At 41.4% G+C, this 10,438-nt stretch overlaps 1 protein-coding gene across 1 annotated transcript in view; it reads left to right on the top strand.

Moving 5' to 3' along the window:
• Positions 1 to 8,943: 8,943 nt before the first annotated feature.
• The window catches only part of LOC116741793 (zinc finger protein 33B-like), an 89,649-nt gene continuing 88,154 nt past the window's right edge, over positions 8,944 to 10,438 (top strand). Inside the window, exon 1 of the mRNA XM_032608864.1 lies at positions 8,944 to 9,224. The gene's annotated coding sequence lies outside the window, so the exon portion shown is untranslated. The remainder of the gene's footprint in view (positions 9,225 to 10,438) is intronic.

The following is a 10,438-nucleotide window of genomic DNA, read 5'->3' as shown; positions in this document are numbered from 1 at the left end:
CCAGTGCACTCAGTGGGAGCAGAATAAGCTCCATCTCAAATTTAGGGTCATATTTTTAAATCACCACATTTAGTAGTAAATTTGGGGCGAGAACCTTTAAGGCTATGCAAATATACTATTCCTACTTAGAGTTTTGGCCACTAATTTTAGCTTTCACTGGTAGATCTTGCCTGCAACAGTTATTACTGTGGTGTTCCAATTGGTGATTTTATATTTCACCTCTTTCTTCTATATTTATTAACTGGGAATCCCCTGTAAGGGAAAACTTTCATTTCCAGCATTTATTTATTACATCATTTATTTATATCAGTATGGATATTTATTTTATTCCCAACCATGGTTATTCAACCCACCTTCTTACTCAACCATTGGCACTCTCTGATCTGTCTTCTGTTCTATAATTTTACCCTTTTCAGAATGTCAAATGGAATTATAAGTATCTCCTGGGTTTGGCTTAGCAAAATTCATTTAAGATTCATTCATGTGGTTGCTCCCTTTTTTTTTTAGGTCAGTTCCTTTACCCTCACTCTTTTAATTTCATCCAATACTATTATGTTATTATGTTGCTCAAATTGTTTTGTGTTTGGGCATTGAGAGCTATCATAGGTTAACTTTTGGATCCTCTTAAAGTATTCTTATCATTTTTAAGAAATAACAGTTTTATTGAGATATAATTCATATAACATACAACTCACTCATTTAAAGTGTACAATTCAGTCGTTTTTAGTGTATGCACAGATAAGAGTGATCATCACCACAGTCAGTTTTAGAGCACTTTCATCAACTCAAAAGAAACCCCATATGCTTTAGCTATCATCCCCCATACCTTCATCTCCCCAATGCCATGCAACTACTAATCTATTGTTGTCTCCATATAAATGGAATCAAACAATATGTGACTGATTTCTTTCACTTTACATAATGTTTTTCAAAGTTCTTCCATGGGCTTCCCTGGTGGCACAGTGGTTAAGAGTCCATCTGCCGTGCAGGGGACACGGGTTCAAGGCTTGGTCCAGGAAAATCCCACATGCTGCGGAGCAACTAAGCCTGTGCACCACAACTACTGCGCCTGTGCTCTAGAACCCACGAGCCACAACTACTGAAGCCGGCACACCTAGAGCCTGTGCTCCACAACAAGAGAAGCCACCGCAATGAGAAGCCCACACACCGCAACGAAGAGTAGCCCCCCCTCGCTGCAACTAGAGAAAGCCCGCACGCAGCAATGAAGACCCAACGCAGCCAAATATAAATAAATGAAATAAGTTTATTTTAAAAAGTTCTTCCATGTTTTAGCACGTATTAATACTTCATTCTTTTTTATGACTGAATAATATTCCCTTGTATGGAATATTTTTGTTTTGTATCAATTTTCTTTATCCCTTCATCAGGTGATGGACATTTGAATTGTTTCCACCGTTTAGATATTGTGAATAACGTTGCAAAAAACATTCATGTATAACTTTTGCTTGGACATGTTTTCGTTACTCTTGGGTATTTACCTAGGAATTAAATTGGTGATTCACATGGTAACTCTATGTTTAATATTTTGAAGAACTGCCAGACTTTTTTCCACAGTGGCTTCACAATTTTTCATCCTCACCAGAAGTGTATGATGGTTCCTATTTTTACACATCCTTACACACACTTTTTTTTTTGGCCATGCCACGTGGCTTACAGGAGCTCAGTTCCCCGACCAGGGATTGAACCCGGACCATGGCAGTGAAAGTGCCAAATCCTAACCACTAGACCACCTGGGAACTCCCCTACACAGACTTGCTTTTATCTGATTTTTTATTCTAGTCATCCTAGTGTTATGAACTACAACTGCACTGTAGTCTTGATTTGCATTTCCCTGATGAATAATGAGGATAAACCTCTTTTCATAAGTTTATAGGCCATTTGTATATCTTCTCGGGAGAAATTTCTATTCAGATCAGTTGCCAATTTTTAAATTGTGTTATTTTATTGTCCTTTTAGTATTGAGATGTAAAAGTTTTTGGTGTAGTCTAGATGCACGTCTCTTATCAGATATATGATTTGCAAATATGTAATCCAATTCTTTTTTATAAAAACCGATCAAGGCAAATATTTATTTATTTATTGGCTGTGTTGGGTCTTAGTTGCAGCACGCGGGATTTTTCATTGCGGTATGCAGGCTTCTCTCTGGTTGTGGCGCCCAGGCTCCAGAGCGGGTGGGTTCTGTAGTCTCAGCACGCAGGCGCTCCAGTTGGCGTGCGAGCTCAGTAGTTGTGGCACGCGGGCTTAGTTGTCCCGCCGCATGTGGGATCTTAGTTCCCTTACCAGGAATCAAACCCGCGTCCTCTGCATTGTAAGGTGGATTCTTTACAACTGGACGACTAGGGAAGTCCTTGTAATCCAGTTCTGTAGGTTGTCTTTTCACTCTCTTGATACTGTCCTTTCAAGCACAAAAGTTTTGCATTTCAATGAAGTACAGTTTATATTTTGCTTAGTTGCTTGTACTTTTGGTATCATGTCTAAGAATTCATTGCCAAATCCAAGGTCATGCAGATATACCCCTATGTTTTCTTCTAAGAATTTTATACTTTTAGCTCTTACATTTAGGTCTTTGATCTGTTTTGAGTTAATCTTTTCCTATAGTATGAAATAAGGGTTTAACTTTATTCATTTGTAAGTGGCTATCTGGTTGTACTAACACCAGTTTTTTAAACTTTATTGGAGTATAATTGCTTTACAATGTTGTGTTAGTTTCTGCTGTATAACAAAGTGAATCAGCTATACGTATACATATATCACCATATCCCCTCCCTCTTGCATCTCCCTCCCACCCCCCACTACCCCACCCCTCTAGGTGGTCACAAAGCACAGAGCTGATCTCCCTGTGCTATGCAGCTGCTTCCCACTAGCTAGCTATTTTACATTTGGTAGTGTATATATGTCAATGCCACTCTCTCACTTCATCACAGCTTACCCTTCCCCCTCTCTGTGTCCTCAAGTTCATTCTCTATATCTGCATCTTTATTCCCATCCTTCCCCTAGCATCTTCAGAACCATATATATTTTTTAGATTCCATATATATGTGTTAGCATATGGTATTTGTTTTTCTCTTTCTGACTTACTCTAAGTCCATCCACGTCACTACAAATAACTCAATTTTGTTTCTTTTTATGGTTGAGTAATATTCCATTGCATATATGTGCCACATCTTCTTTATCCATTCATCTGTTGATGGACACTTAGGTTGCTTCCATGTCCTGGCTATTGTAAATAGTGCCACAGTGAACATTGTGGTACATGACTCTTTTTGAACTATGGTTTTCTCAGGGTATATGCCCAGTAGTGGGATTGCTGGGTCGTATGGTAGTTCTGTTTTTAGTTTTTTAAGGAACCTCCATACTGTCTTCCACAGTGGCTGTTTCAATTTACATTGCTACCAACAGCCAGCACCATTTATTTTTAAATTATTCTTTCCCTATTGAATATTCTTGACACACTTGCCAAAAATCAGTTGCCCACAGATGTATGAGTTTATTTCTGGACTCTTAATTCTATTCTGTTGATCTGTATTTCTATACTTATGACCATACTTCACTGTCTTTGATGCTGCTTCTCTACAGTAAGTTTTAAAATTCGTAAGTGTGAGTCTTCCAACTTGTTTTCTTCTTCAAGATTGTTATGGCTGTTCTATGTCCCTTGTTAATCTATATAAATTTTAGAATCAATTGTCAATTTTTATGAAGAAGCCAGCTGGGATTATGGTAGGAATTGCATCAAATCTGTAGACTAATTTGGGGAGTATTGACATCTTAACAATACTAAGACCTGTGATCTAAAACTTTGGGCTTTTTTGGAACTTCCCTGGTGGTCCAGTGGTTAAGGCTCCACACTTCCACTGCAGGGGGCACAGGTTCAATCCCTGGTCGGGGAACTAAGATCCCACATGCTGCGTGGCCAAAAAAATAAAATAGAATAGTTTCTTTCCTTTAATTAGATTTTTATTTCCTTTGATCAGTGTCTTGCAGTTTTTAGGTGCAAGTTTTGTAATTCTTTTGTTAAAGTTATCCCTAAGTATTTTATTCTTTTGGTACTATTGTTAAGTAGTATTGTTTCTTTAATTTTGTTTTTAGATTGTTCATTACAAGTGTATAGAAATAGAATTATTTTTTTATATTGACCTAGTATCCTGGCACCTGGTTGAACTCAAGTATTCTTTAGGATTTTATATATACAGGATAATGTCATCTGCAAATAGAGATTTACTTCTTCCTTTCTTTTCCTCTCTTTTCTTTATTTTTTTTTTGATCACACCCCTTGGCTTATGGGATTTTAGTTCCCCTACCGGGGATCAAACCTGGGGCCCTGCCAGTGCGAGTGCTAAGTCTTAACCACTGGACCACCAAGGAATTCCTACTTCTTCCTTTCTAATCTGTATGATTTTTATTTATTTTTCTGGCCTAATTGCCCTGGCTAAGGCGTCTAGTACAGGGGTCCCCAAGCCCCAGGCCACGGACTGGTACTGGTCCACGGCCTGTTAGGAACTGGGCTGCACAGCAGGAGGTGAGCGGTGCGCGAGTGAACGAAGCTTCATCTGCTGCTCCCCATCACTCCCCATCACTCGCATTACCGCCTGAACCATCCCTCCCCACCCCCCAACCGTCTGTGGAAAAATTTTCTTCCATGAAACCGGTCCCTGGTGACAAAAAGGTTGGGGACAACTGCTCTAGTACACAGTTGAATAAAAGTGGAAATAATTGGCATCCTTGAATTATTATTGATCCTAGGGGAAAAGCATCCAGTGTTTCATCATTAAGTATAGTATTAGCTGTAGGTTTATATAGATGCTCTTTACCAGGTTGAGGAAGTTTCCTTTTATTCCTAACTTGTTGAGAGCTTTTATTATAAAAGCGTGTTGAATTTTGTCAAGTGCTTTTTCTGTGTGTGCTGAGATGGTCATGTGGTTTTTAGTTTTATATTATTGATATGATATATGACATAGATTATTAAATGTTAAACCAACCTTGCTTCCTGGGGAAAATTTCATCGTGATTTATAATTTTTTGTATGTTATGTAAGATTTAGTTTGCTATTCTTTTGTTGGGGATTATTGTGCCTATATTCATAGGAGATACTTGTCTCTTGTTTTTATTTTTATTTTTTGTCATGCCTTTGGTTTTGTTTTCAGCATAATACTGACCTCACAGAATGAGTTGGGAAATGTACCATCCTTTTCTATTTTTTTGGAAGTGTTTGTGAAGAATTGTTATTGAGTCTTCTATAAATGTTTGGTAGAATTCATAGTGAAACCACCTGGGCCTAGGCTTTTCTTGCTGGTAATTACTGATTAGTGACTTGATCTCTTTACACGTCGTAGGTCTGTTCAGATTGTCCATTTATTCTTCAGTCAGTTTGGATCCTTTGGGTCTTTCTAGGAATTTTTCTATTTGTAGTAAGATACCTAATTTACTGGCATACAATTGTTCATAGTATTTCTTATAATCTATTTTTATTTGTTTCTATAAGGCGGATAGTAAATTCCTCTTTTTTATTTCTGATTCTAGTCATCTGAGTCTCCCCTATCTCACTTCCTCCCTTCTCCCCTCATCCCCCCATCTATCTAGCTAAGGGTTTCTCAGTTTTATTGATCTTATCAAAGAACTGGCTTTTTGTTTCATGATTTTCTCTATTGTTTTTCTATTCTGTTTTATTAATTTGTGCTCTAATCTTTTATTATCAGTTCTTTCTACTTGCTTCAAGTTTATTTTGCTCTTGCTTTTTAAATGTCTTAATTTAGAAGGTTGGATTACTGATTTTACACCCATCGAGGGGCCCATGGAGGAGCCAACCCAGAGTTGCCTCATCAGAACAAAAGGAAATATCACCCAGGAAATTCCCAGAGTTTCATAAGCACTGTCAGGAACCAGGGTCAAAGACCAAATATTAGAAGAGAAATGCTTCTGGTGCTCTTATCACTTAGGAATCTTCAAGTGTTTTAGGAGCCCTGTGCCAGGAACTGGGGGCAGAGACCAAAATATGTTTTCCATTATCTCACAGGCCCGAATAAACAAGTCTCATGATGCAGCCCAAGAGATCTTGATAAATTAGGCTAATTGACTCTCTTCTTCCTGCATTCAACTAGAACTTTAATTTAGTTACCTCCAGATTTATGAGCATTTCTTCTGTGTTGGAGGGGTTGTTACGGAAAAATTTTGTATGTATATATATATATTTTTTAAATAAATTATTTATTTTTGGCTGCATTGGGTCTTCGTTGCTGTGCGTGGGCTTTCTCTAGTTGCAGTGAGCGGGGGCCACTCTTCGTTGTGGTTCACGGGCTTCTCATTGCAGTGGCTTCTCTTGTTGCAGAGCACGGGCTCTAGGCATGCAGGCTTCAGTAGTTGTGGCACGTGGGCTCAGTAGTTGTGGCTCGCGGGCTCTAGAGCACAGGCTCAGTAGTTGTGGTGCACAGGCTTAGTTGCTCTGTGACACGTGGGATCTTCCTGGACCAGGGCTCGAACCCATGTTCCCTGTACTGGCAGGCAGGTTCTTAACCACTGTGCCACCAGGGAAGTCCCCATATGTACATATTTTTGAATTTTTCAAATATATTGAGCCTAGAATAGGGGTAAAGAAAGAAAGGATAAGGTCCTGGATTGTTCTTGAAACCCAGGTTTCTGTCTTGTGCTCAAGTAGGTCAACTTGGTGACCTCAAGGATGAACCCTTAGGGTCATAGTAACCTGCTATCCTAAGGGAGAGGCTCATAACATTGTGTGAGTGACCATCACAACTATATTCAACATGAGCCAAGACATAATTAAAAACACTATTGTTGAGAATATTTGTAAATATATGCATGTGAATCAAGAATGGCACCACCTTGGCCCTACTGCTCCTACTACATTTACTTTAAGGGGGAAAACTTGTATGGGCCCTGAGGCCTGGAGTCTCCTCAGGCTTGAGGATTCTCTGAGTTTCTAAGACCCCTGAGGCCCCAAAATCTTGTGGACTAGCATGTGAAGGTATATTAAAAACTCTCTCATTGATTTGGTAGTACCAAGAATGCTCCATGGGTGCTGGGAGCCTAGCAACCATGGGGAAAGTGGCAGTGGCTTATGCTTACTTAAAAGCATATACTACATTCCTGAAGACACTATCTATCCTCTCAGGATATTGTCTTCCAATTGGCGACATAATTGAGTCTTTAGTAAGCCATTCCACCTTTCAAGTTAGGCCAGCTCCTTCTGGGTAATAGAGTATGTTGTAAGACCAGTTAATTCCAGGGGCATGAGCCTTTGCTGTGAAATGAGTTTCTTGACCAGATGCAATGCTATGAGGAATACTATGAGGTTGATAAGACATTCTTTGAGACCACAAGGGGTGGTGCTGACAGAAGCATTACACGTAGGGAAGGCAAATCCATATCCAGAATGTGTATCTATTCCAGTAAGAATGAATCTCTGCCCCCTCCATAATGGAAGAGGTCAAATATAATCAACCTGCCAGGAGGTAGCTTGCTGGTCCTCCCAGATAATGGTGCCACATCAGGAGTTAGTGTTGATGTCTGTTGTTGATGACAGATCAGACACTTAGCAGTAGCATTAGCCAAGTCAGCCTTGGTAAGAAGTCCATGTTGTTGAGCCCATTCTTTTTTTGCCACCCCATGCAGCCTGCAGGATCTTGGTTCACGAGCCAGGTCAGGCTGAAGCTCCTGCGTTGGGAGCTCCAAGTCCGAACCACTGGACTAACAACAGAGAACCTCAGATCCCAGGGAATATTCATCAGGGTGAGGTGTCACGGAGGTCCTCATCTCAGCACCAGGACCCAGCTCTACCCAACAGCCTACAGTCTCCAGTGTTGGAAGCCTCAGGCCAAACAACCAGTGAGACGGGAACACAATCCCACTCAGAAAAAAAAAAAAAAAAAAAAGGAGTTACTAACAAAGAAACACAACAGTACTTGTTTTTATATTTGCCTATGTAGTTATCTTTACTGGTATTCTTTATTTGTTAATACGGCTTTAAGTTTCTGTCTAGTGTTGAGTATCCTTCCTTTTCAGGCTAACAGAAATAGTTTAGAATTTCTTGTAGGGTAGGTCTACACTGACTTAGCTTGGACCAAACTTTAATCAGGCTTCTCTCGCCCTCACAAGCCCCAAACTTTGGCTGTCCCCCAGTGTGACCAAGCACAGAAATACAGAATATATCCTCCCATCCCTTAACAGCTCATTCCAAAAAGGGCTTAACAGAGTCAGACAAATTTCCAGTCAGACTACCCCATCACGCTGTTTGTTCACCTCCTCCACTCACTCAATTTCCTCTCGAGTTCCCGCTAATCCTTCTTATTCCTCCCTAGAAAAGAAAAGCCTTTTTCTATTTAATTTTGAGACGCTTTCCGATCCTTAAGTCAGGGCATTATTTCTATTGCAGTAGTCTTTTTTAGAGGCTTCTCTTTACCCGAAGCCTGGATTTATTTTTGAAATACAACGCGCCATCTTGCTTATCTTTTTCACTGCTGAGAGAAATGCTACCATATACTGTTTACTTTTAAACAGTATCATCTTATTGCTAGTATTTCCTAGTATTTAATTCATTTAATTTCTTAGTATTTAAAGTAACGTTCCTGTTCATATTCATAATTCACATTGATTTACAACTTTGCTTCCTTGGGTAGCCTGGTGTTTAAAAGGCACACTGGCTGTGAGACTGTTTTTCTGAGGTACTAAAAGAACTCAGGGCTGCATACAGTAGAAGTGATAACCCTAGCCCACAATCTCTGAATTGCTAAGGAACAAAAATGTTACCGAAATTCTTTCAAGGTACTGGGCGAGCAGGCTTCTGGGAAATGGAGTCTGGAAGTTCGTGAGCTCACCGCGCATGGTCACGGGAACCGGTCTCTTTTTTGCGTCTCCTTCTGCGCATGTCTAATAGCCTGGAGGCGCTGCCTCTAGAAAGCCTCGGGGCGATTGTGGCAGACGGTCACGGAGCGTCCGGGACTGCGCGCCGCTCAGGGAGCTGGTGCGGCCCTAGTGGGAGTGGCGCGCGAGGCAGAAGGGTTGGCCGAGGGCCGGGGGGAGGGAGGGGACGGCCCTGCGCGGCTCAAGGGAGTAGGCGGGTGGACTGCGGTGCCCGAAGGTGGGGAGGAGCAGGACCCGCGGCGTAAGAACCTGAGAGGGCAGGAGGTGGCGGCCTTGGCGGAGTTTCTTTCTGGAGAAGTCGTCGGCGTCGGGCGTGTGGACGCCAGACCTCGGTGAGGCTGCAAATTCCGCGACGCAGGCCGCCTGGTCTCTGCGGCCACGGGAGTGGGGCATGTGCACATGCGTGATGGGTGCGCCCTGCCCGCGAGTGGGGGGCGGGTTTGAGGGGAGCTTGGGTGCAGGGCAGAACTAGGTATAAAGGAATTATCTGGGAAAGTTACCTACGTGAGACTTCATTTTCTCGTCTGTGAAACTCAAGATATTAATAACATGTGCCTCGTGGGGTTGTTCAGAGGATTAAATACCATAGCACAGTGCCTGGCAGTAAATGTTAGCTACCGTGGTTCATAGAAATAATTCTTCTTCTTACTCGTTACTTTATGGCTCACAACCTGTCACTTAGGTCAGTATAACTCTCCCCACTGTAGCAGATTAGAACACTGAGACTGAGAGGACAGTTATATAGACAAAGCCACAAAACTATCAGATAACAAACTAGAAGACATACTCAGATTTTCTCCGAATGTCATGGTCTTTCGCATTTACTGTCTTGGTTATAAAAGCCAGCACTGCATCCTCCCCAGAACTTAGCAAAAATAATTTGACGTGTGAAGAAATAATTTGAACGGTTGAGTATTACCATGTAACAGCTCTGTTTCTGGGATTTCTAGATGTCTTCGGAGTCCTGGGGACAGACAACATAATTGTTTCTGAGTTAGTTCTGTAACAGTCTAGTTTTGTGTTCTGAGCAGCCTTGGTTTGAGTTCATTGAAGGTCCGACCTGAGATTCTATGGAATAATGGATACTAAGAGCTGAACTGCGGGCCTGGGTGAAGGTTCCAATGAAAATGAATTTGTTCCTTAGGTGCATTTCTCATCTACCTTGGAATAAAGTACCTCTTGTGAAGTAAGGAGGAGTCTCTAGGAACAGAATCTGACGTGGGAGAGAACCACTCCACCATTTGAGCAAGTGTCTTAGCAGAGGCAGTAGTTCCTAGAAGGGAGCAGATCCCAGGTTTGCACCGCCTGCTCAGAATGAGTGAGATTTGGATGTTGCCACATTCAGAAGTCGTCACAGGCTGCCTGATGGAGGAAAGTCTGGACCAGTTTTCAGAAGGCAGGGGAACTGGGCTGAGAGGAATGAAGGAGGGTTAGGCTGCTCAGGAAATACAAGTTCACTGGAGAGCTTTTGAGGACATGGTGTGAGGAAAGGAGCTTTACAGGCTAGATTGGAATGAATTCTGTTTTAGCAATCCCAGTTAAACCC

This window comes from Phocoena sinus, chromosome 16, assembly GCF_008692025.1.
Source record: "Phocoena sinus isolate mPhoSin1 chromosome 16, mPhoSin1.pri, whole genome shotgun sequence".
Lineage (NCBI taxonomy): Eukaryota > Metazoa > Chordata > Mammalia > Artiodactyla > Phocoenidae > Phocoena > Phocoena sinus.
This window is presented reverse-complemented; position numbering and strand designations above follow the sequence as displayed.